This window comes from Amblyomma mixtum, chromosome 7, assembly GCF_055824585.1.
Source record: "Amblyomma mixtum isolate Tamu chromosome 7, ASM5582458v1, whole genome shotgun sequence".
In the NCBI taxonomy this organism is placed as follows: Eukaryota; Metazoa; Arthropoda; class Arachnida; order Ixodida; family Ixodidae; genus Amblyomma; species Amblyomma mixtum.
The window spans coordinates 132,047,994-132,074,188 of NC_143018.1; the positions used below are offsets into that span (position 1 = coordinate 132,047,994).

The 26,195-nt window shown below is 45.2% G+C and overlaps 1 long non-coding RNA gene across 1 annotated transcript; it reads right to left on the reverse strand.

Moving 5' to 3' along the window:
- Positions 1-2,282: 2,282 nt before the first annotated feature.
- Positions 2,283-12,742, reverse strand: LOC149337619 (uncharacterized). The gene is made up of 4 exons (XR_016284643.1): positions 12,007-12,742; positions 8,888-9,040; positions 5,107-5,229; positions 2,283-2,318 (listed from the first exon to the last, which is right to left on the reverse strand). It is a non-coding gene; the product is annotated as an uncharacterized LOC149337619 (long non-coding RNA).
- Positions 12,743-26,195: the final 13,453 nt, after the last annotated feature.

The following is a 26,195-nucleotide window of genomic DNA, read 5'->3' on the forward strand; positions in this document are numbered from 1 at the left end:
TCGTCATCGCGGCGCTGTTCTTCGCCCATGTTGGGAAGGACAGAGATAGAAAACAGGTCGGCTTCGGTGGCAGGGCCAAACAAGTCACACTGGCCAATGGGGTAACGGGAGAGGCAGTCGGCATCTTGGTGTAACCTGCCAGACTTGTAAGTCACGGTGTAATCATACTCTTGCAGACGGAATGCCCATCTCCCAAGCCGCCCTGCAGGGTCCTTCAGAGAGGAGAGCCAACATAGCGCATGGTGGTCGGTTTTAACCGTAAAAGGGCGGCCGTATAAATAAGGACGGAATTTGCCAACTGCCCAGACAAGGGCTAAGCACTCACGTTCTGTTATGGAGTAATTGCGCTCGGGCGCAGAAAGAAGGCGGCTGGCATAGGCGATGACACGGTCCAGACCGGATTGTCGCTGAGACAGCACAGCGCCGATGCCGTAGCCACTGGCGTCAGTACGGACTTCGGTGGGGGCCGCAACATCAAAGTGCGCCAAAACTGGTGTGGTGGTCAGCTTGGCGATCAAAGTGGAGAAGGCTCGTTCTTGGTCAGGTCCCCAGACGAAGGTGGCGGCTTTCTTCAATAGGTCGGTGAGGGGACGGGCGAGGTCGGCGAAGCCCTGAATGAATCGACGGAAGTACGAGCAGAGCCCCAAGAAGCTTCGGACGTCGTGGCAAGATCGGGAAAGGGGGAAAGTCTTTCACGGCCCGGATCTTATCGGGATCAGGGTGAACCCCCTGGAAATCAACGATATGGCCCAAAATAGTGATCTGACGTCTCGCGAAACGGCACTTCGAGGTGTTAAGCTGTAGGCCGGCACGACGAAAGAGGGAAAGAATCTGGGAAAGGTCTTCGAGGTGGGATGAAAATGTAGGCGAAAATACAACGACGTCGTCCAGATAACACAGGCACGTGGTCCACTTAAATCCCTGCAAAAGGGCGTCCATCATGCGCTCAAATGTGGCTGGCGCATTGCATAGGCCAAAAGGCATTACTTTGAACTGATATAGGCCATCAGGGGTCACAAAAGCGGTTTTCTCACGGTCCTTCTCATCGACGGCAATTTGCCAGTAGCCGGAACGAAGATCTATGGAGGAGAAGAATTTGGCTCCGTGTAGGCAATCAAGGGCGTCGTCAATACGCGGCAGAGGATAGACGTCTTTTTTAGTTATCTTATTGAGGTGTCGATAATCAATGCAAAACCGCCAGGAGCCGTCCTTTTTCTTCACAAGTACCACTGGAGAGGCCCAGGGACTGTGGGATGGTTCGATTATGTTCTTGGCAAGCATTTTTGTGACCTCGTTATTTATGACCTTGCGCTCGGCGTGGGAGACACGGTAGGGCCTGCGGCGAATGGGAGGCGCATCGCCGGTGTCAATGCGGTGCGTCACAGCGAGAGTTTGGCCCAGTGAGGTGTTGTAGAGGTCAAAAATGTCGGAGAACGACTGGAGAAGGTCACGAAGCTGAGAAGTTTGGTCGGGGCGGAGATCGGTGGGCATCATGGTCGTGAATGCGTCCGAGGTCAGCGGAGTGGACCGCGGTGCACTGTAAAAAAAAATGCTCCACAGTACAGAGAAACCCGCTGGTAATGCGTTGCCGGAGGGTTTTCCGCAACATGAATACAGCGACTCCGTCCGACGGTTGTCACATTCTTGGTAACGGAAAGTTACGCTATGCTATGCACGAGAATGAAATCGTTTTTTTGCAACGAATGCTTCTGTTGTGTCCTTATTAAAGGCCCCGTAATGTGTATGCATACTTCCTCCGTTCACTTGGAAGTCATCTGATCTAGAACGGAAATAATCTGCATTGTAATTATGTACTATCGAGAGCAAAAATAAGACCCCTGCCAGCGTGTGCCGATCCACGCCAAACTGCATGTGAGCACCGCCTGACGAAGCGCTCCTAGTGCCGAGACCAGCTCAGTGGCGTGCGCCCATCTCGAGGAACGCTACGCATTGCGTGCCACTGCACTTGTCTCAGCATCTGGAGTGCTTCGTCAAGCGGCGCTTGCATGCAGTTTGGCACAGATCGGCATGCGCTGGCAGGGGTCTGTTATTTTTGCTCTCGATAATACTTTCAGTAGTACACGCACATGCATCTGTGTATAGCTTCTGCCCAGAACGTTCACTGCAGATATAGCAGTCCAGAGGCCGAGGAAATAAGTATTATGTACAAGACTTTCATGCATATTATGTATTGCACACGTACAAAGAATGCTGCTTAGAATGAGAGTGGCAAGTGTTTGGGTGAGTACAAGTACATACGTTTTATTTTCATGAAAAATTGTATACGCTGTACCTCTAAACATTGCTGTCGGATTCATCTGAAAAGATAAAAAAATCCTCATTTAGTAGCCACACAACACAAATTATAAATTTCACAAATACATTTGAACCATCCGCTATTGAACAATCGGCTTTCGTAGAAGCTTGTAAAAGCCATTTACTCAGAACCAAACCAATATGATTCATTGCCTAAAATTCATTTTTCATAACAGTAAACAGCAAAAACCACAGGGCCAGGAAGAAGCAGACAAAATGCGCTTACTTGGACACCACTGTGTGCATGAAAGTCTTTACGGTTGTCTACAATTTCGTGGAAATAGAGAGTAGCTAAGGATGGGTGCCAAATACAATTCAATGCAGATGCCTCTCATTACATAGTACTCAATGCACAACTTAGCGAGCAAGGAACATTGGTAACATCTGAAAAAGGCCGGACACTTGCCCACAAGCATGATGATGATTGTGATTTTTGATGGCGCGAGGGAATCTGAGGACAAAGAGCACCATGGCACAAGGTATTTTCTTCATCTCAAAGTGGGGCAACGAACCATTTGGCAGGTATTTTACCCTAAAGACGAGCCCCAGGTGAGGAGAAAGCTTGTACCCATTGAATTGGTGGTAACCCAGCACTTGCCAACAAGCAATCAGGAAGCATACTTCCCCGAAACCTTATGCTTTCAGTCATAGTTTCCATTATCTCAGCATCTGTAAGAAAATGTACTAATCTCTGATGTCAGCGAAAATGCAGTCACAGGTGCTGGTTGCAGCTCACTAAGGTATTCAAATATCTCTGCAGTGTGCCTCACGAGGAACAGATGCTCAAGTTTCCACAAAGGGCTCTTTGCAGAAATTTAACTGAAGGCCGCTGCCATGTTAACCTTTTCAAAATGATGGCCCAGAAAGACGAAGTGTCGTCATGTGTCAGATGAAGAAAAAGGATGAAGGCATGAATCTTCCAGCTTCTTCAACAGCTGTGATGTGTTTGCTACTGGTATTGCTTGGTTTGGTAATTGGGGTTTAACGTCCCAAAGCAACTCAGGCTATGAGGGACACCGTAGTGAAGGGCTCCGTAAATTTCGACCACCTGGGGTTCTTTAACGTGCACTGACATCGCACAGCACACGGGCCTCTAGAATTTCGCCTTCATCGAAATTCAGCCGCCACGGCCGGGATCGAACCCGCGTCTTTCGGATCAGCAGCCGAGCGCCGTAACCACTGAGCCACTGCGGCAGGGCTGTTGCTGGTATTGCTTCGCACAGCTTCAGTCTTTTCTGACATTTCGTGAAATCATTCCATATCTGTGAAAGATCTCGCTCGCAAACATTTTGGTTCTAATGAAGGAGAAAAAAAGACCCATGTCCTAGGCCTTTTTGTGACACTAAAGGAAGGCTCACCTTTTAGGGTCATTATTAAGAAGAGGTTCATGTGGGAACAAACTTTGAAACAACTTCTGCAAGGGCTGAGTGTTCTGAAGCCTAAGAATTTCTCATGAGGCGCCCTGTAGATTGAGTGCTCTGAAGCCTAACAATCTCTCATGAGGTGCCCTGTAGATGCATCAGAACACCTCAGTGAGCTGTTACTGGGCACTGTGAATGCTCTGTCACTTGATATCAAGGGTATGTACTTTTCCCCGACACATGCAGCAATGATGTATATGTCGAGCGAAAGCATAAAAGACTTCGAAAAGGTGCGCTTCCAGATTGCTTGCGGAGGAAAGCACAAGAGTCTGGCCATGGTCAGCTGTTACATTTCCTTCTTGCTTGTTGAGTTCTGCAGTGAGTACTACGTAATGACAGAAGGTATCTGCATCGACTCATGTTTAACATGTCTGTGCGACCTCCATCTTGCACGACACGACAGGCAACTCCATAATGCCCTTCATGCACCGAGCGTCAGTGTGTTCTGTCAGCTTCCTGGTCCTGTGTTTTCTATTCTTAAAGTTATTACTGCCTTCATTCTCCACTCCATGAAGCCTGAATGTGCTACACTGGGTTGCTCCACGTGTCATGCAGTAACCTGGCCATTTTTTTCATACATCGGAGGCACTCAGGTCGCAATTCATGCTTACTATATTCAGCAGATAAGTGTACATGTGAGACATCATTTATAACCAATTTTAACAGTGGTATTTCGTGTAAGAATACCTAAATGCTACTCAATTTTTGCTCAAATTTTCAGATACACACTCTTATTCAGATTAAAAACATAATTTGGCTACTGTGCTCTCGTGATGCCACCGTCTCGAGTTTGCATCAGTAGCTTGGAATAGTGCCTCTGTTACCTCTGGCAATGAAATCGAAAATGTTCAGCAGAAGATTGTATGCATCCTTTGTGATAGATATATTGAGCGCTGTCGTTTCTAAGACTACGACTTTCTTCTAGCAGACCTCTTTATGACAGGTGACTCACGCGTGACATGCATTTTCTACATAAAGTTGTGCTCGGCTCTATTGACTGTGAGCGGTTATTGATGTTACTGCGATTTCGTGTGCCTCAGGGAAAAACCACCAAATGCTATGATAGATTTTATCCTGACGTGCATGCCATTTCACCAATGACTCGTTTGCAAATAATACAATTCAACTTTTTATGACACAGAAATATTTGCCTAATTTGCTTTTTTCATTGTTTATTTCATTATGCTTCTTTTTCTTTACTATTATTATCATCGTATTGGTGATCATTTTTCTGTATTATGTCTGTTCACGTCATGGTGTTTGTATTGACTTAGCGTGCACTCGTTTAGGCCAATTGGCTGTTCAGGCACATTTAAAATAAAATATCTACCTATCTATTTAAGCAGAAGCACAGCACCAAAGTACTCACCAACTTTTTGAAGCAGTGCGCGCAAGTTCTCGTGCCGACATGAATACAGGTACTTTGGAATGCATACTGTCCAAGTCTTCATCACGCCATGCCACTCCAACTCTCTGGTAGCAAAATTTTCCACTAAAAAAAAAGCAATTTTGTTTGTTAGACTAGTAATATTAAATTTTACTATATACTAGGAACTTCTCATCATTCTACCCCAGACTAAACCATTCCAGCGATCATCATGTTTTGAATTTTGTTGTATATGATCACGAAATGTGGTGTATTAACATGTTAGAAATTCTGGTCAAAATAAATCTGACAAAGTATTGTTTAAAAAATCCGGGCACAAGGAAGAAGGAAGCTAGCCAGATAGCCTGGACGAATGTTTTCAGTTTCATGCAAGCATCAGTACCCTTGCACACAAAATGTACAATTTAGTGGGTTTACCCTTCCAGAATGGAATTTCATGCTGCAAACATCCAGCTATGCGAAAAAAATTTTAACTTCCATTCCAGACAAAGGAAAGAAAATTCCTCTGGTTTTTCTTCACAAGCCTCTGCAAGTATACAATTCAGTGAATCTACTCTGCAAGTACATGAACCTACCAGCACGAGACAATGACAAGAAAGGAGACAAAACAGGCACTGACTCGCAACTGAAGTTTATGGAAGTAAACAGGGAGTACATACCCAAACAACACCACAAACCACACAGTTACAGATAAGCTATACCACAACATGAGTAAAAGATCGCCCTTAACTTTCTCTTATCTAGACAGTCAAACTCGTTGCATATTAACGTAATGGACAGCACACTCAGAGATTTGTCACCGGGTCATAAGATGTGTCTAGCCTCGATAATTTTCCGGTTAATCTGCTCCGAATGTATCGCCAAAATGAATGTTGCCAAAAGGAATGGCTGGCAGCCTTCACATTCCTTGCGATGTACAGATAAGTTAGAACCCCTACCAATATCCAAATATCTGTTGTGCTCCCGTAGTCTTACATTCACACATCTTCGAGTTTGACCAACATAAACCCAACCCCAAGATAACAGTATCCGATACACCACATACATTTTACAAGGCACATATGCTTTTCCCGGACCAAATTCACAAAATTATTCTTCACAATTTTACAGATTGTAGACAACTTATTAGGGCCAAGAGCACCATTTCTGCGCCATACCTTCTGACCGCATTTTTCAAATTGTGCGACAATCTACGTATATACAGTAACACAGTCGATCTCTTGGCATCTCGATGGCTGGCCCCGGCCGTATCCTGCCAATCTCTGTGAAGGGGTTTTAGCTTTAACATGCTAAAGGGAAGAATGGCGCAGCATCAGGTAATAAGGACAGCAGGACAGCAAGCACACGCACAAGTGCCAACCTTGGAGCGGACACAAAATCCAAGAGCGCGTTCTTGACAATCAGCACTGACAGTCAAGGAAATGAGAAAACACTGATTTGAATATTCAAGATCGAATGAGCCCGATCCTTGACTGCCAACGCTGAATGTCAAGCACACGCTCTTGGATTCTGTATCCGCTCCAAGGTTGGCACTAATGCGTGTGTGCTCTCCTGCTGTGCTCATTACGTGATGCTGTGCCATTCTTACCTTTAGCATCTTATACGCTCAGCTTTAACAATTTATCACACACTCTTGCAATAGCATGGTTCGGGAATAATGCTTTCGTAAGCCTTAAAATCTGCTCTTGGAGACCACTTGTCATGCTGTGAAAGCATCACTTCATCAATACCGAGCCTAGCCTAGATGACGTAATGCTATCTTTTACTAGCTTAGAATGGTTCGGCCAATAGTCAAGTAGCTGCTTGACATTCCTGGGTGAATATCAGCAGCATACATGGCATGTGCAGAACATCAAGGTGAAGCCCAGAAACCGCAGCTCTTTTTGATGGGACATTTCCTCCAAGGAAAACCTAAGACAAAGAAAGGCCTTGCTCCTTAAACAACTTGACAATATGCACAGGTCCCACACTATCGCAACCTTTTGTAAAAGACCAGAAAATCAGACGCAGTGAAGATTTTCCCCCAGCCCAGCGCAAGTTCTTGGCAATCACTCCATCCACCCTGCTTAAGAGAATATTACTTAGCACAGGGGCATTAAATCGATGCATATACTAGACTTTTGAACATATGCCACGCAGCCATACTCCACAAACATGCTCTTCAAATAAAAGGGGGTAGGTCCAAAAAAAAAAGACTATTACGCACCTGTTCCCAAACACAAGCTCATCATTGTGCTCCGATATACACATTCACAAGCTTTTCAAGAGGTCCTCATACGGGATGGAATAAAATAGTTCTACATCGACACTAACCGCCAGACAATCCGTTAGATTGCCATTCATAAGATACTCAACCACGCTGCGAATTGAGTACGAGAAACGGATCTTCAAGATGTGAAGTAAACAGATGCTTTTGCAAATAACCAGACAAAATTTTGAAAGAACCCTTTTCTGAAATTTATCTGAAGAGCATGCTAGTGAATAGCATTTATTTTAAGAGCATGGTTGTAGACTATTGTAGTGTGGTATGTGTTCAAAAATCTGGTATATGTAGTGGTTCGAAGATGGGCCTTGTGCTAAGAGATATTTTAAGCAGGGTGGATAGAATGATTGTCAAGGACTTGCATGGGCTGGGGGAAAAATCTTTGCTATGTTGATGATTTTCTGGTGTTTTACAAAGGCTCTGATAGTTTGGGACATGAACATATTCTCCAGCTGTTTAAGGAGCAAGGCCTTTGTCTTATGTTTACCTTGGAGCAAATGTCGCCACAAAAAGAGCCGCTGTTTTTGGACCTTACCTTGATGATCTGCACACACCATGTGCGCTGGTGGTATTCACCCAGGAGTGTTAAGCTGCTACTTGGACACAGGTTGGCTATTCCAAGCTAGTGAAAGATAGCATTGGACTGTCAAGCCTGGGCTCAGAATTGATGAAGTCATGCTTTCACAGCATGACTACTAGTTTCCAAGAGCACATTTTAGGTTAATGAACGCAGGATTTCATAACCAGGTTATTGCAAGAGCATACAATAGATTGTTAAAGAAGCCGAAAGCTTTTCATGGTGACCGGCGCAATCAGGCCGGGGCCAGCCAGCAAGATGCCAAAAGACTGGTTGTGTTACCATACGTACATAGATTGTCGCACAAATTGAAAAATGCGGCCAGAAGGTATGACGGAAAAGCGATTTTCTTGGCCCCTAATAAGTTAGTTAATACATATAAAATTGTCAAGAATAATTCTGTGAATGTGGCTCGAGAAAAGTACACATGTGGAGTGAAATGTATATGTACCTTGTAAAATGAACATGGTATCAGACACTATATCTTGTGGTCGGGTCTCTATAGGTCAAACTGGAAGGTGTATCAATGTAAGATTACAGGAGCACAAGAGGGTAGGGGTTCTAACTTTTCTGTATATTGCAAGCGATGTGAAGGCTGCTACCCTTTCCTTTTGGCAGTAAATTTAGAGAAGATTAAATGGTAGACTATTGAGGCTAGACACACCTTAAGATTCGGTCACTAATGTGCAAGTGTGTTGTCTATCGCACTAACACGCAATGAGTTGGACTATCTCGATCAGGGGAATGTTCAGGGGCATTGACTTATGTTGTCATGTATGCTTATCTGTAATTGTGTGGTTTGTGGTGTTACTTGGCTTCTTCATGTATTCCCTATTCACTTCAATAAACTTTGGCCGCGACTCAGCGACTGTCTTGTCTCTTGTCTCGTCTTTCGCACTGGTAGATTCACCATGATGTCTCACCTCTGCAGAAATCCAACACGACATTTTCCTCTTCACACTTGAGGTTCAGTACATAATAAGGCCAACACTAGTCATCCGCAAGAAGACTTCATGGCTCCATTAACACCGCCTCCTGCTTACAAGACACAGTGCGGCATTCATTGTAGATTCTACCTGCAACACAGAACGCAAAGTTTTAGTTTGAGTGGACTAAACTAGGAAAGAAGCACAAAATATCTACAGCCAAATGGCCGAGCTGAAAGAAGCAGAGGGTAGTGTAATAGTGAATATACTGATATAGTTTTATGTAACATCTTCTGTTCATATAAAATGTACACTTTTTTTTCTTATGCTGACGCCTGGGAATAAAGTGATACTGATATTGCATGCAAGGTATACGCATGATATATTGTGATATTCAACACCGCTACCATTGGCTTAGCCAACTGTTTATGCATAACAAAAAATGCAGTATCACATAAATACTGATACAGTACTATTAGTGTTAATATTAGCAGTGCAGGTTCGATGAAAAAAAGGGGCCTAGTGCTAGCTGCCATTCCTACAGCAGGCTTGTGACCAATCGCCAGTTTAAAGGAAAAAGGAATGACTGAAAAGGGAGAGAGCCAATAGAAAGACAGGCATAAAAGGACTTAGGATACAATAGGCAAGCAAAGTTATTTAGACAGCAACCACAAAAGAAACATTAACACCGAAGTAAAGATGTACAAGACCAACCATACCATTGTGCAGAATGGAAAACTTGTTAACCTCATTTAGCCCAAAATATATTTTCATATATACTTGATACTTGTGCTATAAAGTGATTATATTCATTAATAGCATAACTGACCGACTGAAACCAAAAGAGGGATGAAGGGCGGTGAATGAGCCCTAGGCGTGATGCTTTTGCCTTCCTAGTGGGACACAGAAGGATCATTCAGTTGAACATCGGGTCTCTGAGATTAATATGTAGTTTAATATTAGCGGAAAAATAGAAGTAGTAACAACAAAGCAAGCAATGTAGCTGGACATTGTTCTATGCACATGAGAAAAAAAAGCATTATGAATAACCAAGTATGCAATGTTTGTAGCTGCACATTTCTTCACACACGTGTCTCGTTTAGATGGGGTACCTGCTATGGCAGTAGTGCACAATCAGGCTGGAATGAAATGCAAACAGCGCCTATGAACAAGACAAAATATTTCACCTGTGTGATTTCAGCTTGAGTATGCAGCTAGCCTGAATCCTGTTTCAGGGTAAGAGATCTACCTAATACACATATATGAACCCTTTCTAAATGTATACCTCGCTGCAAAGTAGAAAAGTACTGCACATGTATGTTCGCATTTCGTTCCGGCCTAACTGTAAATGCATAACGTGTGTCTAATGCATATCATTGTCAGTCAAGGCTGTCACTTCCAACACCAAGCAGATATGTGAAACCTGTAAGAACTCCTTGAAGGCAAGAGTCTGGAGACAAGCTTCTACACCCACTCTGAAAAATGTAGATTTGGTGTTTATTGTGGCATATAATTACTTCTGCATTAATAGCGGGCATGTAAGGCCAATACAAGGAGCTTCTGAATTTGGTCGCCTAAAATTTGCTTGGGAGAATGCAAAATAATGCTAAAGTGCAATCTATAGACACAATATTGCATGCTGAATAAGCAACAAGAAAAAAAGAAGGCAATGCTCTGGAAGCACATTCAGTCATTCAAGACAAAAATGATGAGGCATGCTGATGCTGCTACTTGAACAATAGAAAAAAGCGACTACTGCTTACTTACAACAAATGCTTTCTCTGAGCAAGCAATGAAAGAGAGCTGTAACTCATGAAACCTCACGCCATTCTTTTTACAAAAAAAGGAATTTAATAGGTTGCAATGCAAGAATCCCGGCCATAATAGTATTCTCCTCACACTTGGATTACACAAGCCAAGGCTTTTAACAGCATGTGTTTTTGCATGTGTTCATTTTGAAGCTTTATGCGGTTGAAGCGACACAAAATATTTACTTCCCCATGAACCTGTGCGTGTAGCATAATCACAGAAAATATTTTTTACACTGGACAGAAATACAACAGCATAGTGGCGTGACTGACAGACAACAGGCTTCAGGGACAGTGCAAGACAATGATCTGAAATCCTACACAACAGACCTGCGACATTACAATGGCTAAATCCTTGATAGTAGCATTTAACAGCCATCTAAATGCTCGTGCGCAACAGGTGGGAGCGCTTTACTGTGAAGCAACAGTAAACCTTTGCCACTAGTCTAAACAAAAGTGCGCCTCATCACGACTTCCGCTAAACTTTTTTGGTCCCAGTGCGACAAAGCAAGTACACAAGAGGCTCGAGTGGCAAGGATACGACTTGTTAGGCTATCATGTCATCATCTTAACATAAACAATGCATGTGGTCTCTGTTCCGGACTGCCAATCAGCCTCGAGAAGACAAAGATGCTTATAAAAAAGAACAAAGCAACAACCTCTCAAACCTCACAGTGAACATAGAAGTAGAAGAACCATGCAACCTAGCCAATAGTTCGAAGCTAAGCCGCAGAAGAAAATATGTTAAGGTCAGGACTGAGCAATCAGAAAATCATGGAGGAAACCTAAAAGCAGCAACAAGCAATGAGAGTGGAGTTGCCTTGATGTTGATTGTCAATACCTACTGCTCAAAATAAAGGAAACCAGGGTATAAGAAACACAGCATTTCATATTATGCTTTGAGCAAATGCTGTGAGAATGAAACAGGGTAGAGACTTGTCTTATAACATTTTCACTCTTTACTTTGCACCAGAGGAAAATAAATGTGTGTGCAGTTCACCTACTGCTTGGCACTGTCCTAGAAGGAATGAATCCAGGTCTCGAAAAGTCTACAGAGAGAATACTGATGCTGCATGTGCATTTCTCTCTAGACTCCCTCGTTTATTCCTTCCCTTAGGTTCAGGAGTCCACCGAGAGAAGTGAGACAGTTACTGCCCCATTTTCTTTCCTCAAAAACCAATTTTCATTTCATTTCTCTGAACTGTCCTGAAATGTGTATAAGTTACCAATTTCTTTAGTGCTTAATTACTGTAATTTTTGCAAGGAATGTGAGGTTGATGAACAGAAAAAAAATGTCTGGAATGGTACCTTTGGTAACTTGGCACCTGGACAAACAGCTGACCCACTGGGCGTCCCCAGGGGCTCTGCTGCGAGGCGCCCCTAGCAACAGTAGCCGGTTGTCCAGATCCAAAGGAACCACGCGAATGATTACCGAAAAGCTTAAGGACAGCAGATGCATGAACACAAAACAGCTTTTCAGCACTGTTGCAGTGGGATGAACGGTTCCAAATCTCTAGACTATACCTGGTAATAAATAAATTATCAGAAGACCATCTCGAGCGCAGAATGATCTCAAATAGAGTTCAGTAAAGCAGAAAGTTGGGCTAGTTGGTATCGATCCATCTAAAAACGGCGCAGAGAAAAACACGCAGAACACAGGGAGAGCGGACAGGACAAGCACATTCAACACGCACTACCAACATGGACAGCTTGTGCTTAATTGAATCCAAAAGTTTACGCTGACCGACCAATGTTACTTCAAATAGAAACAGAAAGCGCATGCACGTTGTGCTGATGTTACCGTGAACACAACATGCGACGAGACACAGGGTTACAATACAAACAAAAAAACCGCTTTCAAAATTTGAAAACAAATTGCTCACCTTCTCACAAGTTCACCAAACCGGAGACGATGCCGTGTGGCTGCCGCCAGTCACTCGCGATGCACAGAAACAATAAAAAATGCAATGCCGCTGACTTTCCTTGAGCAATTTTCAGTCGATTAAACTTCAAACTGTTCGCACCGACCACCGTTCACCTCACCAAGCATGTGTGCACGGAAAAAGTGAAATTCATGCGGGCAAGTGCCGCGCAAAACGTTGAGCACGACTATAACGATGCCATTTGTAGAGCTTTGGTGGCGAGCAGAACTGCACGGGAAATTCATAGCCCCATTCGCGTATTCGCTTCCATGCTTACATCGCTGACGCCGCAAAAGCGCACCACCTTGAAAACATATCAGATGTAGTTAATTTTACCGTAGCTTTTTTAGCTGACAACTTGAATGGTTTTACATATTAAAATTTTATTTTCGTTTCATGAGCGTTGTTACCACAAGAGCGCAGGGCATGCAGCTTGGCCATGACGAGTCGAAGCGCTAGCCAAGCCCGCAGTCGGAACGGCCGGAACCATGCGCGGAGTTGCGGAGTATGTGTGGTGTTGAGTGAACAGGCGCTTTAGAACGGTTTTTGTTCTTCCGTGTTCGCTGCGTGCGTCCTGCGCGCTGTATTGTCGTTACGGTGTGTGTATGTGTGCGGCCCGTACGCCGCATTGGAGTGTACGACCGCTTGCTGTACCATGCGGCATCGATGCATAGTAAAACGACCGTGCAGAAGTGCGTCACAATGCCAGTGGCCCTGCACTAAAGAGGAGACGAAGCCGGCGGAAAAGCTGCTCACCCTCGTGGGACTGCAAGAATCTGGCGAGGAACAGTCGACGCGCGTTTCTGTGGATGATTTCGTTTATCAAACTAAAAAATTCAGCACTGGCCAATAGCAGTGATGAGCTGCTGCTGCGTTATGATAAACACCTGTCGAATGTTTATTACAAGCTTGTCGGATGTGAACGTGGCCATGAGTGGTATTCGTCGAGCAGCGGCCCTCAGGAGGTGGAACCAGTCGATACCTGAAGACGATAACTGTTTGCCCGCGCCCTGGCGCCTCGCTTCCCACCGCATGCGTTGGCGTTATTTATATCTGAATTTCACACGTAGTTGAACTGTCGCAAACATTACAGCCGCATCTTTCAAACGTGCCGTGTGAAGAGGACCCTTTTTCTTATATTTTTGAGGGAGGGGGTGGGGGGAATGAGCGGCTGCTCAAATGTCATTCTTTATTATTTTGAGCTTATTTTCCATATATGTGCCAGGTTGTCCCATTCTTGCCTCTTGGTTGCATGTAAGCAGTGCATTTATTGGGCATAAATTTCTTTGCTGTTGTATTGGCACAGGGTTAATTATTCTCATTGTACTGTGGTGACACATCATTGTATACACTCCTTGTAGAATGTCTAAGGGGGTAATAAATTACTGAGCAGAGAGTATGCCCTGTGATAAATGCGAGGAACATTACTGATTTACTTCACACTTGGCATGTTCTGTTGTCGTTAGTGGTTATGTATGCCTTGCCTGCTGCTTTCCAGTGTAGGGGCGAGTGGCATGTCAAGCTCCACTTAGCAGCTTTTTTCCTTCCACTCTTTACTGGTCAACATGGTAAAATAAACTGAACATAATGCATGCTTGCTGAGACTTAGCTTAGACTACAATTCATTTATTTACTCTCAGGGCCTATCAGCGCCAGAGAGAGGAGTGGGTGGCTAACAAAAATACATGTGTAATAGGCAGATTAGTTAAGGTGATTATACACAGCATACTTGAAGGCGTCGGATGCAGTGATGGACATGACGAAGGCAGAGAAGATGTGACAGTTGGAAACATAGAAAAGTAGAGATCTGCGTGAGCTTGCATATGACTTAAGGTGAACACTAGCAAAAAAGAAGGTGCAGAGGACTGAGGCCAGAGTTAAAGCTAGTTTAACAAAGAAAAGAACCTCCCAGCAAGCCAAAATGAGCACATGCAAGCAGTTACGTAAACACAGAACATGGAACATCAAACTTTTTGGATAGATGAAAAGCCAAGGCACATTGCTCATTGCTGTGTTGCCTAAAAAGTTGGTGTCTAGTTGTTCACCTTCGTATCCAGTCATTCCACACCTAGCAACTGAAATGCCATCAAGAAGGAGCATCTGCAATCACTCTAATTGCATGGGAGGTACACATCTCCAGATGTCAGAGGCTTGGTGTCTCATTTTAGTCTAGATAGTTTGGTAGATATAAACATTACCGCATGTAAGAGGCATGTGGTAGCCTTGCAGGGGGTGTATTTTGTAAGTCTTACAGCATGTTGTGCAATGCTGGCATGTTTCGTTATTTACATTGCAGTAATATGTTAGCACAGGCGAGAAAGTTTGTAACTGAGCAGAAAAAAACAATATTCATGCCATGTCTTAGCCGCATTCTTAGTACCATATAAAAACAGTGCGTGTAAGGAACCCCTCATTTTTTTGTCAAATTTTTCTTTCTGAGCACTGGTTTTTTGCAAGTTAGCAGGGTTCTACAGTCTTCTGTGGCTGTCGACTGGCCCACATGTTTGTCAAAGCTGCAGAGTTCATGATGGGTCGTGTCAGTGCAAGCTAAATAAGGGTGGATAGGAAATTCATGCTTCCAGAGTACATTCCAGAAAAAACAGCTATTATTTCCTAGTCAGGATGAGGGAGCAGCACCGACGGTGCACATCCTCCTTGTCACTACAGCAATTATGGCTGCTCACTGCTTTTTGGCAGCGTTTCATTTATCCGCAGGAAGACCAGGCATGAATGGCCGGCTATAGGTACCTAATAAATTGAACATTGCAATGAGCAATATTTTGTTGTGCCTGTGCTTTTGTTATCCATGAAGGAGTTAGCGTTTTTGATTGATGGTTGTGTAGCAAAGATGTGACTGCTACATTGCACTGCATTCACAAATTTGTTTGCCCATGCTTTTGGGTTTCTCAGTGGTTCGTTTCCTTATCAAACGGCAGACGGAAATTCTGCTTTCACCTTGTGCACTTTCATCATGTTTGTAATGTATTTTCAGCTGGTGTTCAGTTTTAATTTGGAGAAGTTGTCTAACCATTGTCTGTGTCTAAATGTTTTTTTAACTCTTGACCTCATTGCGCTGCATTTCTAAATTATTTATTGAATGCATTTATTAATTTTTACCCTGTCATGTGGCTAGCAACATAGTGAAAACATTTTTTATGAAGTCAACGTCCTTCTTTTAAAGTTATAGCAAAGTAAGTCCTTTGTTATTTAATGTTGCTCACAACTTGTAGCAATTCCTCAACATTGAAGCAACATTATGCGTCACTTGGGTCTAATTTGATTATCACCCCCCCTCGGATCTTCACCTTTGCACACGTGGTTAATTTCATTTTCGCCATGCTAGTTTGCGGACATTGTTGAATAAGAGTAAACCACACAGATCGGAAATGGGACATCATGTGGTGCCTAGTCCGTGGGCCAACAGTTACGGCGAGTAATACGTTTCAGAAAATGCATAATATGGCCAGCCACCTTCACGAATGTGTTACGGATGGACCCTCCATTTTAGATGCAACAGAGCAAGCGTTTGCTCTGTTATGGAGAGTTTGTACGTAACATTCACGGAATTTTTTTGCAGTGTGGGTCGGGGGGGTCGCGATTAGGAGAGGCATCTAATGGAGCCACAGGGCACTGGGCGAGTGGGGACAACGTAGCGACGCACATGCCGGCTGGAAGCAGCTGTGAGGAGAAGCCGAAGTTCAAGAAAGGTAGAGACAGGTTGTTGGCTGTGACGGTGGCGATGGTATGGGGCAGGACAACACTGCGGGTCAGTGCGAGGTCAAGGACTGGCGCAACGATGTAGTCACCATCGGGAACAGGGCGAGAAGGTGTGAGGGAAACGAAAGATAAGGCTTGAGGGGGCAGGTGAGCATAGTCGGGGCAGGTCAACCGGAGCGACGAGTCGATGGGGTCAGGATCGAGTTGGGGAAGCTCAAGGCGAAGGACACCCTGCGAGCAGTCAATCAGGGCAGAATGATCCGACAAAAAGTCTAAACCGAAAATGAGGTCATGGGCGCATGTGGTAAGGACGGTGAACTGAACCGGCGTACTGTGGTCACCGATTGTCACCGGAGCGGTGCACAGTCCCTCGACAGCAGGCATGGCACCATCCGCGACGCGCACACAGGACGTTGCAGGCGTAAGGACTTTGCGTAGGCGACGGCGGAGGTCAGCACTCATCACGGAAATATGGGCACCGGTGTCAATAAGGGCGCGCACAGGAACACCGTCAACTGTAACGTCTAGCAGATTGGGTCGAGTCGTCAGTAGAGGGTTTGAGGTCCGGGTCGTTGATGCAGCGTCACCTCCGGGAGCTGCATCACTAGTTTTCCCGATGAGAGGGGCGGTAGGACGCAGCAGTCGAAACACGAGGCGACTGCGGTGAGCGTGAGCGGCGGGCTAGCGGCGAAGGCGAACGGGAGGACTGTCGTGGAGGTTGATCGGCGGCCTCAGACGTCTCGGATGGGCGGCGGGGTGAAAAGCGGCGAGTGTAGTTTGGACGGTAGTAGGAGGCGTCTCGCGGGGGTGACGTCCAGGGGCTGCGGCAGTGGCGGGCAATGTGGCCGACCCGAGAGCATTGAAAACAGATTGGGCGGTCGTCTGGCGTGCGCCACTCATTCGGATCGCGGTAACGCCGTGGTGAATAATAGGTGGGACGGAAAGGGACTGGAGGTGGTTGCTGTGGGGACGAGTTTCCGATGGCGCACAAAGCCGGAGGGAGGTTGAGGTGGGCGAGTTCTTGCCGCACGACAGCCTGAATAAGCGACACGGAAGGCAGTGGGTCATTATGTGGTGTGGTCGATGATGTTACCACAGGGGCTAGGGCTTCGAGTTCACGGCGAACAATTCTTGTCACTGTGTCGGTGACAGGAGGAGACTCTGAGGGCACTTGAGTTTGAAGTCGTTGGTCCTGGCAAGAAGATGTAGCGGCTGTGTTTGGAAGTCGGGAAAACTGCTGAGAAATGCGACGGCTTTTGACTTGTTCGAATCGACGGCACTCCTTGATAATGCTGTCAACAGTTGTGCAGTCTTTGCAAACGAGCAGATGAAAGGCATTGTCAGCAATGCCTTTCAGCACGTGGCCCACCTTGTCGGACTCGGTCATGGTGTCATCGACTTTGTGGCAAAGTGCCAATACGTCCTGTATATAGGCCACGTAACTTTCCGTCGACGACTGCGCACGAGAAGCAAGCTGTTTTTTCGCAGTGGTCTGCCTATCGTCAGGTCTTCCGAAGAGTGCTCGCAATTTCTCTTTGAATATATCCCAACTGGTAAGTTCTTCTTCGTTGGTTTCAAACCACACCCTCGCCGTTCCATTCAGATAGAAAATGACGTTATCAAGCATTAACGTTTGATCCCACCGGTTATATGCGCTTACTCTTTCGTAAAGGCTTAACCAGTCATCGACATCGGTGCCGTCGTTTCCCGAAAAAGTACCGGGGTCACGGGACGAAGCCATGACCACGAAAGGAGCAGCAGAAGTGGTCGGCGACTCGCTGGGTGGGGCCATGATGGTAGTAGCGCCGGTTTGAGGACCGCTTCGGAGCTCCGTGGTACTGGGGACGATACCCGACACGCTCCACCAAAGATGTTACGTTGCCCGAAAGGCTAGTCACAAGCAAGGGCGACGGGAGCGCAGAGCGAACAACACAGGAGACACCGAACACTAGCGCGCGCACACCAGTCAGGCACTTCCTTCTCATCATCTTCTGTGAATATCCGTTGCAATATATTTTCGACGGACTAAGAATTGTGTTCCCAGGCGACACCGCAAATAACATTGCTCAAGTGTGCTCGATGATGGTTTGTGTTTTACTGAGGTTTAACTTCCCAAAGCAACTGCGGCTATGAGGGACGCCGGAGTGGAGGACACCGAAAATATGTACCACCTGGGTTTCTTTAACTTGTACTGACTGCGCACAGTACACGGCCGTCTAGAATTTCACCTCTATAGAAGCAGGTATCTTTTCATCCTGGTCAACCGTCGTAATCCCCGTGGCTGCTGGGGTTACAGAAAATTGCAATGAATGCATCGTAGAGCTAAACATACAATTCCTCCTGGACCGAGGATTGGGATTTCAAGAGGCGTCGTATGTCTCCGAAATTGCTAACCTGTGGTTCAGGCTTAAAACTCTGCAATGAATCTCCCCTCCTGAGCTCGAGCACGATAATTGCGCTGCTAGATGACATTGCTGAGAAAAGCAAAGCATTCACCATTCTAGATCTTTAGTCAACGACTGCAGTAGCTCAAGCACTCTAGAACGAAAACATCTTCGACGGAAGTCCGTCTTGTTGGGTTGTTGAGATAAGGAGAGAGAGCTGACGCCTATGTAGCGGATGCCTCATCATAACTCACCAATAAGCGAGCGACCTCTCTCTCAATGTCCATAGAATGTGACACCATGATAGCGTGATGCTATCAGATATTAGGTCGAACACTTAAGAGAAGTTTATTTAGACTTTGGAGCATAAAGGGCCAGCCGTCCCTCCACAAAAACAAAGATACATCACGGCGACCGATGTCGCCCGGTGCACACACACTCACAACGGACGCAAGTGTTCAAAAGCACAAATTATGTTATGATATTTCACGGCGTCGTCAAGGGGTCTAAGGGCCCATAGGTGTCATGCTTTGTTCTCGTGAAGAACAAAGCTTGCACTCTTTGTTACTGCGTTAATGAGAGTAGCCTCAACAACACGATTAAGATTTACATCCACGACAACCGGATCTGACTACAGCTGGGAGTACTTCTCGTCGGTGGTTCTAAAGATCACGCCATACGGCGCATTTGATTCCAAGAGAATGTAATTTGGGCTTGGCTCCGCAACTGAAATTTTTCAGCGGTTCACGATCATGTGTTCTACATGTCTCAGGTGGCAGAGCTCTGTTGTTTATTTACACGATGCTATGATCTCCGAGAGGAGCTCCGACGAACACCTGAGGAGGCTGGAGCAAGTGATAGACGCGGACATACTTTTTGGACTTAGGCTGAAGCCAGGAAGGTTCCGCTTCGCCTACCTAAACTTGGTCCTGACTGTCAGCAAGGACACAGTGGGATCAGGCCATGGAAGGACAGTCGCTAATTCATATTTCCCGAATCCAACCGACAAGGAAGGCGTTTGGAGATATTTTTGGGCTGCAACCCTATCCATACAAACCGGTTCCTAACGGGCCATTGTTGCATTGCTGTCGCTTTTGACGCACGTGAGAAAGTAGACATTCTGTTTCAATGGCAAACACCGCAAATCGTAGGACTCAAGGATCTTCAGTCCCGTTTGCATCACCACCAGTCCTCGCCCACAATGAGAGGATTTATCTGCTTCAGAATAAAGTTTTACGTGCAATGTGTAACAACATTTTTCGCCCACACAGCCAAGTTTTTCTAGCAGCGTAGTATACGTAGTCAAAATCTCTGGCCTTTAACACTTAAGACTGCATGACGCTTACAGAACTGGCGTAGTTGGAGATAATTCCAGAGGTGCTTCTAAAACTTGTTAGGTGCAGTAATGCGAAGGCATTAGTGCTGCGAATCGGTTCTAGCCCTTCGGAAGACATGGGTCCGGTTTCTAGACCATGTAGTAAGCACGCCAAAGAACCAATTATGCAGTAATTAAGTAATCATACAATTGCATTTATTACCGATGGATGTGTGAAGTACTTCACTAGTGGAAGAAATTATATAATTTGTTGAGTTTCTTCATTACCCAATTCACTAAACTTTTGACCGATTTAATTGGATGTAACTGAACCCATTGTTCAATTAGTTTCGTGTGTATGGGCGCCGTGGTGGCTTCGTGGATATGGCGCTCGGCTGCTGATGCGAAAGACGCGGGTTCGATCCCGACCGCGGCGGTCGAATATCAGTGGAGGCGAAATTCTAGACGCCCTTGTACTGTGCGATGGCAGTGCACCTTTCAGGAATCCGATATGGTCCAAATTTCCGTATTTCTTCAGTGCGTCGTCCCTGATAGCCTTAGTCACTCTGTGAGGTTGTAGCCCATTAAACGAAAGCAGCCAATAATTAATTCTCTAATGACTAATCCGTCGATTCTATTATTTCATTGATCAATTTTTGAAATAATGGTCTAATTCAACTAATGAATCACTTCAATCAATTATTTACCAATTTGATTAATCATCTTGGTGTGTTAACTATTTATTTAAGCTTTTTACAGTTATTCAATTAAACAACACTATTAATTACCCGTATGATAGACGATTGACGGTTCGCGCGGACACGCTCTGATGACACGCTCAGTTGACAGGTGCTGTGCGCACCACTCATGAGACCATAAATGCTCTCGCATTAATACCAACCACATCCCCCACTCACAAGACCTTATTACAGTCGTCAATTTCACAACAGACACTCTGGACACTAGTATGATGAAACATTGGTACTACATATGGTACCCAAAACATTAATCACACATTTCCAGGCACTTTTGAACACACTGAACGCTGTTTATTTATTTACTTATTAATTTATTTACTATGCCATCAGGGTTCAAACGTACAATACAGAGGGGAGGGGCGGATTCAGAGGCATACAGTGTACATAAAAAATGTTATTAATAAAAATATACACAAATCTCTCTAAAACAACTTCAAAAACAAAAGTAAGCACACAAAGAATAAAAAAGAACAAAGGTAGAAACTGTGAATTTCTAAATCTGGAATGGTGCTAATAAAAACAGAAATATATGACAAGGAAAACACATATATGCCAAGCAATACAGTACCTAATAAACAGTTGATGAGAATATTGCTGAAATTATGCGCTAATGACATTGAAACCGATCAGACTCCTGTAACTGTATTGAAGCTCTTTTTTTCTACCTCCGTTTGGTTTTGCGTACATATGTGCCCATTTTTCCCTGCATTTTCCTTTGATGCCTGAGATTGCAGGGGTCCCTGACTTGTTTTCATTAATTTATGTTTTGTATCAGAGTATTTGATTCTGCCTTGCTGCCTGCTGCCACGTACCGTAGAGGTCGGCTCACTCTATCAGCTGCTCTTGAAGCTTTTGTACTCGGTCCTGCCGAAGCGACACTGGGCAAATAATTCAATTAAATTGATGGAGATGTTGACTTCATGCGTTTGCTGAAAGACCTCGCCTCCGGTGCGCTGTGTTAGCACCAATCTTTGGGAAAATTATTCTTCGATGCAACCAACAATCTGGCATGCTTCGGCTGCCTTAACCCGCTCCAACTAACCCCGTAAATTCACATACGACGGTAGATGCACTACGGGCACCATTTCGAAATATTGTTTGAATTCCCTCCTTGTTGTTTGAGATGTCGTTGATGTAGCGCGTTTCTTTAAAATGTCCGGGTCCTGTGTGCTATTTTAGCATCAATATTATCGAAAATTATTCCTCGATGCAAACAACAGTCTATCATGGTTCAACAAATGAAAGAAAATATTGCGGAGTGAGTAAGTCGGAAAAAAAAAACAATTTCCCTGACGGCACACATTCTATTGACTTTTTTCGCAGACGTGGTGTGCTTTCCTGAATGCCACGACGGAGGTTGAGTTCTGGGCTCGTTGGAGAACAACGGCCATCGTGGGAGGGCGGTGAACACTACAAGAACAGGCCTCTAGTGCCGTATTTGCTCATTTAACAGAATTCGTTCGAGCAGCAGACACCTGGATTGAAAGGAGATGTGATCAGCTGCCCTTCCAGTGCCTACGTTTCAGTGAACTCTGCCGATGTTACGAAACACATGGAACCTGAGACAGCAGCAGAGCCACTCGAATTCTCCGAGGACCCAGCGGTGTTAGCGATGTGCAACGGTAAGAGAGATGTGCGGTGCCACACAGGAGTGCGACCACATGAGTACCCTACGTTCGCTTTCACAACCGAAGACTCCAGAACATTAACTCTGCACAAGCATACGCACAATGGCGAATGCCCCTTCAATCACGACATGTGGCCTTTCACAGCTGCTGACCCGAGAAATGTCACTCCGCATAATAATACGCACACTGGCGAAAGCCAGTGCAATCGCGACACGTGTACGTTTACACCTGCAGAGTCTGGATATGTCACTCCTTACTATACTATGTCCACTGACGAAGGACCCTTCATTAGCGACACTTGTCCTTTTACAGCTGCGGACTCGAGAAATGTCACTCGACATAATAATACGCACACTGGCGAAAGCCAGATCAGTCCCGACACGTGTACGTTTACACCTGCAGAGTCTGGATATGTCACTCCTTACTATACTATGCCCACTGTCGAAGGACCCTTCATTAGCGACACTTGTCCTTTCACAGCTGCTGACACGAGAAATGTCACTCCACATAATACGCACACTGGTGAAAGCCAGTTCAATCTCGACACGTGTACGTTTACACCTGCAGAGTCTGGATATGTAACTCCTTACTATACTATGCCCACTGACGAAGGACCCTTCATTAGCGACACTTGTCCTTTTACAGCTTCGGACTCGAGAAACGTTATTGCACATAATAGTACGCACAATGGCGAAAGCCCATTCAATCGCGATACGTGTCCTTTCACAGCTTCACACTCGAGAAATGTCACTCCGAATAATAGTACGCACACTGGCGAAAGCGAGTTCAATCGCGACACGTGCACTTTTACACCTGCAGAGTCTGGATGTGTAACTCCTTACCATACTATGCCCACTGGCGAAACACCGTTCATTAGCGACACTAGTCCTTTTGCAGCTGCAGACTCGAGAGATCTCCCTTCACATAATTGTACGCACATTAGCGAAAGCCTGTTCAATCGCGACACGTGTACTTTTACACCTGCAGAGTCTGGATGTGTCACTCCACACGATACTATGCACTTTGGTAAGAAACGTTTTAAGTGCGACATATGCCCTTTTACAAATGAATACTCTCGAAACTTAACGCGACACAAACGTACGCACACTGGGGAAAAACCGTTCAAGTGAGACATATGCCCTTTTACAACTGAATACTCTGGAAACTTAAGGCGACACAAACGTACGCACACTGGGGAAAAACCGTTCAAGTGCGACATATGCCCTTTTACAACTGAATACTCTGGAAACTTAAGCCAACACAAACGTACGCACACTGGGGAAAAACCGTTCAAGTGCGACATGTGCGCTTTTACAGCTGCTCGCTCTAGCAATCTAACTCTGCACAAGCGACATCATACTGGCGAGAAACCCTTCCTTTGCGACATGTGCCCTTTTAGAGCTGCCAGCTCTAGCATCCTCAATGTACACAAGCGTACGCACACTGGCGAAAAACCATACAAGTGCAAAATCTGCCCCTTTTCAACTGGAGACTCTTCACACTTCACTCGGCACAAGCGAATTCACACAATGGAAATACCCTTCAAGTGTGAAATATGCCCTTATGCAGCGTATCAGAAAGGGAGTTTAAACCGCCATACGTTGACGCATGCTAGAGAAGAGGGCTATTGCTGTACCTTGTGCTCATTCAGGTGTTGAGATAAGGAGAGGCTCAGAGAGCACCTGTCTGTTCACGGGCAGTTAAATCTTCAGGCACACCTGCCGATGTCAGGAATATGCTCCTGCCACTGGTGCACAATCCCGTGGGCCTTACAACATAAGCGTCCATGATTAGCCGTCACGCGAGATCTATTGTTCTTGAAATATGACGGACATCCAATATTAACGATTTGGTTGCTGATGCAGGGAGATAAATGCAATTTTAGATTTTAAATAATGAAATTCTTTTTAAATAAGTGGCATTTTAGATTTGGACAAAGCATCACTGCTTCGATATTTGTCTGAATGTCTGCTTGTATACTAATGAAGGTATGTGGCAATCTTTGCGGAGAGCTCTTCAACTTTTTATGTGCTATTATTGCGAACGCATAATTTTAATATCTCAATTCATTTTTCATTTTTATATACCTTTTTATTCTTTCCGCTTGCTCCGTAATGACACACCTACTCTTTAGCGCACAGTCGTGTGGAAACGCATACACTACGTTCACCTTTGTTCGCCAAGAAGCAACGCGGTTTTATGGGCTGTGGTTATATGCTCACCTCGCTGTCTAAAGTACCTGAATTCAATTCCCAGCACCTTGGGGATAAATTTTTGTTTTCATTGATATCACGGTTATGTCATCTGGTATTTTCGGGAGCAGCGCAACTGGTCAGCGCGCAGGCCGCATTTGGTTGCCGATGAGCCATATACTGCTTTCGCATTGATATACTAGAAACTAAAGCCGGCATGGCCGCTCAGTGCACGCCCCTTTTCTAATGGAGCCTCACTTGGTGTAAAACGTCCATGACGACTGCAGCCGAAATCAGTGTCGCTACGAAGAGCTAGTTTCCAAATACTTGCTTACAGTGAAAATGAGAAACTCGGGCTGCTGACATTCTGCATGTTTGAATAAAATTGCTACAGAAGTGCGCCACGAGACTCGTCTATTGTGATCACCCGGTGGTGCCTCTTCTTGTATCTAAGCTGCTCATTTGAAGTTCGACATGCAAATAAAGAACAGATTTTTCAGCACATGTCTCAAGAATGCGTTAGAAGAATATCGTCTGACCACTCGACAGTTTTCAATCTTGCTTCAGTACATTATGCTTAACCAGCACATCCATTATCTTCTAGCTTATGCGGGGAGCCGGTTGAAAGCGTAACATCGATTCCCCGTTAAGGGTAAATGAACAAAACCAAGAAAGTATCAGACGACTACGATAATCGGTAATGAAAAAATTTGTGCGCACTCTTCAAATGCCACAGGTGGTGCGTTATTCTGCTAGCTACGTTCCGGGATCTTCCCTTGGCAGCCAACTTCCGGTTGTCCATTACTTTGCTCTCGCCGTGGCAGGTGGCGTTTCGCTCTGCTACTGCCTGCCATGGCTGTCAGGTGATGTGTTAAGCCAACGCCGACTCTGACGACTACGATCAGGAACACAAGAACAGGATGAAAATTGTTAGTTTTGGGCAGAGGAAATGACGCAGCAACTGTCTTGCTTGTCTCGCTGGATACCCGAACCGCGCAGTAGGGGAAGGGCTAAAGGAGGGAGTGAAAGAAGAAAGGAAGAAAAAGGTGCTATAGTAGACGTCTCAGGGATAATCATGACCCCCGGGAGATCTTTGATGTGCCCTGAACGGGCGCGAACGGGCGCCGCCTCCATCGAAATGCAGCCGCCACAGTTGGGTTCGAACCCGGGTACTCCGGTTCAGTTGACGACCGCCTAAGATCTGCTGTTTTGAAAAGAAAGTTGAGCGTAATTCTTTGTGCGAGCCTGACATTGCACTGGATAATGGGTTTTTTAAAGCGTTACGAAGCAGACGTGCACCATTCCCCCAGCCCATGGGGGTGATTTGCGCACCATATAGGTGGAAAATTATTTGGGACAGCCCTTAATCATTGCGCTTCCCGGCTTTTCATAGCGTCGAAGTACCTTCTTGTCGCACCTGCAGTGGTACTAGCATCCCTTCCGCCCTCCGAAATGCTTAGGGAATAGGGCGCTTGGTTCGTGAACCCGAAGATATCGGTTGAATCCCGGGATTAGAGGATATTCGACATTAAGGCTTACGAATCAAACCAAACCAAACCTTTAATCAAACCATAAACCATC